Raw genomic sequence first — 5117 nt, 5'->3', positions numbered from 1 at the left:
TTTGATTCTGAATTTAAAAGGAGTTATTATTAAGTACTGAAGAGGAGTGACAAATTAACCCTACACGTCAAGGGATAAGTCTGGCTGTTGAAAATAGATTGTTAGAAGGCAAGAGGAGAAACAGATTATCAGTGAAGAGACTATTGAGGTAATTTCAGTGAGAGATGATAGCAGCTCAAAATCTTAGAGCAGGGTTGTAAGAATGGATATGCTGAGAAGTGATCCAATTCTAGACAACTTTCTAGTTGATGGATTAAATATGTGCTATGCAAAAAAGAGATAGGTCAAGATGACTCCCAGCGGAAAAACAAAAGCAAAACAAACAAGCAAACAAAAACTGAGCAACTGGAAATATAGAATGGCACGCTTGTTGGGGACAACTCTGTGTGAAACAAGTGTGGATGTGGAGGGGGGCGAGTAGGGAGGTGTGATTTCTGGTGAAATCAAGAGTTCAGTTTTCTGAGGGTGTTGTTTAAGTGGTCTATTAGGCATTCCACTTGAGAAGTAGAGTAGGCATTCAGTTAAATGAGGCTGGAGCTCATGAAAGAAAAGTAGACTGAAGACATAAATTTAGGTTACTGTCAAGAATAAAAGATACAATATATGCAAAGCACCACAAATAAGATGTGGCATATAACAAGAGCTCAATAAATATTAGGTTGACATTTAAAAATCACAATATAAACTATTTTAATTCTTTTTTAAAATCATTTTATTGGGGGCTCATACAACTCTTATCATAATCCATACATCCATCCATTGTGTCAAGCACATTTGTACATTTGTTGCCTTCATCATTCTCAAAACATTGGCTTTCTACTTGAGCCCCTGGTATCAGCTCCTCATTTTGCCCCTCTCTCCCTGCTCCCACCTCCCTCATGAACCCTTGATAATTTAGAAATTATTATTATTTGTTATATCTTACACTGTCCGATATCTCCCTTCACCCACTTTTTTGTTGTCAAATATGCCCAGGGAGGGGTTATATATAGATCCTTGTAATGGGTTCCCCCTTTCTACCCCACCTTCCCTCCACCCTCCCGGTATCACCACTTTCACCACTGGTCCTGAAGGGATCATCCACCCTGGATTCCCTGGGTTTCCACTTCCTATCTGTACCAGTGTACATGCTCTGGTCTAGCTAGATTTGTAAGGTAGAATTGGGATCATAATAGTGGGGGGAGGAAGCATTTATGAACTATAGGAAAGTTGTATGTTTCATTGGTGCTACACTGCACCATGACTGACTCATCTCCTCCCTGCAGCCTTTCTGTAAGTGGATGTCCAGCTGCCTACAGATGGGCTTTGGGTCCAAGCACAAAGGAACAAGTACAGCATGAATCCACTGAGGTAAGCTTTAAAAAAAATGCAAAAGTGGCATAGGGAAAAAGCTACTGTATATAAATATTCCTCGGGTGAGGTCCAGGTAGTATGGTAAGGGCCAGACTAAATCCAGGGGTACATATGGTAGCCAACTATAAAGAAGGTGGCGGGGGGTGGGGGGAGAAAAAAAGAGAGAAATGGGTAGATGGGGAACATGGCACTAACCCACCCAAGGGGAGGGTATTATTTATATCTCCACAGGGAAAAAGGGAACAGACTTCAACCCGGTGCTCCAAGATGTTAATGCAACATACCAAAATTAAACAGGGAACCAGTAGAGAGGTGTGAGGGCCTGGCCCCAATCCCAATTATGTGGAGAGCCACCCCAACCCCAGAACAATTTACTTCAGAGGACAGCACTGAAGCTATGGCTCAGGGAGAGGGACATGTCTGACTAGAGCATACGGGAGCAAATGAAGGAGGAGGAAGATAGAGTGGAACACATCCTGGCCCAGCAAGCCTTGAGGATGATATCCCCACTCAGAGCAGCCAATGCGCAGAGAAGACCATATGGCTGGTCCCACTATGAGATACAACATCCCTCACTGACCCATAGCCCTAGAGGGTACAACACTAGAGACACAGTGTCAGAATTGCACCCGATCTGACCCCACCACACAAAGGCAAAACACTAAGGGCATACAACAGAACAGCAAGGGGAGCAGAGCAAAGAAGTCCTGAGGGAATACCAAAAATAGACTTTGGGGCCAGGGCAAGGCACCCCATCAGACTCAACTGGAAAATACTCCTAAAGGTCAATAAATAGACTTTGAACTATTTAGAGGCTTTTCCTTTTTTTTTAATCATTGGTTTTGTTTTTGTTGTTTTGTTTTCTTTAGTTTATTTGTTTTGCTCTGTCTTGTTTTTTTGTGCATATTATCATCTTTGCAGGTCTTTCTAGATAAGATTGACTGGATAAACAATCTGGAGGAGAAAACAACGGGGTGGTTCTGGGGGAGACATGGGAGAGGGGGAGGTTGGGGAAAGGAAGTGTTGTTAACCAACCCAGGGACAATGGAACAACAAGTGATCCAAAATCAGTGGTAAGGAGGGTGTAAGAGGCCTGTTGGAATTGATCAAGGGCAATGTGACCAAGAAGAATTACTGAAACTATTTTAATTCTTACTACCTGCCTCAAGCACTGCCTGTTCCTTGGATAGCTTCCTAGATGTATACAAGGGGTCTTCAAAAAGATTTTGGGAAGATGAAATGAAAAGATAATGGGATTTTTCCATGAACTTTTGTGAAACCTCCCTTATATATGAAATAGTCACAGGGCAAGATTTCAGGCTGGGTGGTTTTTGATTATGTGACACGATGTAGTTTTTTCCCTTGAAAAAACAGCTTAATGATTGTTTTTAATTTCACAAATATTTCTTAAGCAAATAGGGTTATTTCAAGCACATACACAAATAGCTTTTCTCGGTTTATTTTCTATCTAGTACCCAGAAGATTGAAGTTAGAAGCAAAGTTTATTGATCTAATTTCATTTTAATTTTTACATATAGATACATTCATATAGTTCAAAATTTTAAGATAAATCAAAGAATATGTATATTGAAAAATACTGTTTCCCCTTGGCTCTGTCCATTCCCCTCACCCTCTAGGCCCACAGTTAGCAAACATTTTTTACAGACCTAAAGAATAAACATTTTAAACCTGCATGCCATATGATTTTGGTTACCACTATGAAAAGCTCATGTTGGAGTTCCAAAGCAACCATAAACTTACTGCCAAGGAGTCTATGCCAACTTATAGCAACCATGTAGGAGACTGGTTCTCAACTTGTAGGTCGCGACCCCCTTGGAAGTCGAATGACTCTTTCACAGGGGTTACCTGATTCATAAGAGTAGCAAAATTACAGTTATGAAGTAGCATTGAAAATAAATTTATGGTTCGCGGGGTCACCACAGCATGAGGAAATGTTAGGTTTGAGCTCCTGGCCAGGAAGGGGTGGTACACCTAGGTGGGGGTTACACCAGGATTGGCCCATCTAAGCCAGGTGAATATGATTCAGGCAATGGGGTCGACCAGTATTGTCCACCACACTCCCAACGGGGCCCTGAAAAGCCAGAGGTTTTGCTCTGGCGCTGGCTCCCAGCGGCTCTGACACAGTGCAGTGTGGCTGGGCTGCAATCCCGGAGCAGCCAGGCTATGGCCCGAGTGGCTGAGCCGCTGTCCCACACACTTGTGCTGCTTCTATTCTCTATAAACTCACCTGGATGACAAACCAGGCTTCGGCGTACTGTAATTTCTTTCTCACGCGAAGCTAAGGACTGAGGTTTATCTCTCCCATGAGAGGGAGAGATCTAACAGAACTGTATTAAAGGCTCACAGCATTAGGAAGGTTGAGAACCACTGCCTTAGGACAAAGCAGAATTGTCCCCTGTGAATTTCCAAGGATGTAACTCTTTACTGGAATAGAAAGCCCCATCTGTCTTCCGTGGAAAAGCTGGTGGTTTCAAACTGCTGACCTTGCAATTAGGAGCCATATGATACAAAAATTAATGTGTATGTTCCAATAAAACATTTTTTTTTATGAAAAAAGGCTGTAGGTCTGCTGGCTAAAATTTACCACCCTGTGTTATAGGTGATAGTTTATTTTGTTTCTTTATGAAAAGATATGTATTCTTGAGAGATGGGCGATAGCCCACAGGCAGAGTGAGGGAAAGAGGCCCAGAAACAATAGGAAGCATTTGGAGTGGCAGGATGTCTGGAGGGATGATCCAACAGCCTAGGACAATTTAAACCTTAAGCCTGCAGGCATCAGACCCCAAAACTCATTCTGAGCTCCAAAGTCACCAAACCCAAGATTCTTTTTATTGACACATTGCCTGCTTACTTCCCTGCCCCTATTATGAAAGACTCGGTCATGGGGAGAGCAAGACCAAGTTCATGAGTGAACCTAGAGATAGGATCAGATTCAGGATTGCTTCCTTCATTACCTGGAGGCACAGACAGGCCAAGAACCCCAAATCCAATAACCCCCACCCCCACCCCTACACAGTTCATTCAGTGCAACTCACTCGAATTCCCCCCACCTGCTACTTCTTTCCTTTCAAATAAATACTACTTTTTGTTTGCCATTTGTGGTCCGTAAGTCGATTCTTCAGGTTACAAAACCAACAGCCCCTGGGCACATCAGAGCAGTTGTAACATTTTTACACGAACGGTATATGTACTATTCTGTACCAAAATATTTTTTATATTGTATATTTTTATACTTCGTATATCAATGTGTAAAGAGCATCATTTTTTTCAATCTGTGTTACATTCTATTGAGTTTATTTAATCTATATTCTTTGATAGATTTTTATAATTTTCCTGTCCCTTTCAATCAGAAACAATGTCCTCTGTAAAACCTTGTAAATGCATCATTTTGTACATGTACAGGTATAGCTGAATGATTGATTTTAAATGGGGTTGGTGGATCAAGAGATGAATACATTTGTAACAGTTATGGTTATTTTGGGATTCATCTCTATCAAAGTTTTACCACTTACACTTTCAGCACAATGTATGAAAATGCCAGTTTCAAAATTATGAAATGCTTCACAAATTTGTGTCATCCTTGCACAGAGGCCAAGTTAATCTTCTCTGAATCATTCTAATTATAATATATATATATATATGCTGTTGAAATGAACACCATGAATTCATTTTTTTTTTTTAGAATTATTTAATTTATTCATCCATAACTTTAGTGGTTGGTGCATAAATTTTTTTTTTTTTTT

At 40.9% G+C, this 5117-nt stretch overlaps 1 pseudogene; it reads right to left on the bottom strand.

Annotated features, from left to right (window-relative positions):
• Positions 1-4919: 4919 nt before the first annotated feature.
• On the bottom strand, positions 4920-5015 carry LOC115869767 (annotated as a pseudogene).
• Between the last annotated feature and the right edge of the window lie 102 nt (positions 5016-5117).

Source organism: Echinops telfairi, unplaced genomic scaffold (genome assembly GCF_000313985.2).
Source record: "Echinops telfairi isolate 266 unplaced genomic scaffold, ASM31398v2 ScPeMD7_44;HRSCAF=162, whole genome shotgun sequence".
NCBI classification, from domain to species: domain Eukaryota; kingdom Metazoa; phylum Chordata; class Mammalia; order Afrosoricida; family Tenrecidae; genus Echinops; species Echinops telfairi.
The sequence above is the reverse complement of the archived record's forward strand: the minus strand, read 5'-3'. Positions and strand labels throughout refer to the sequence as shown.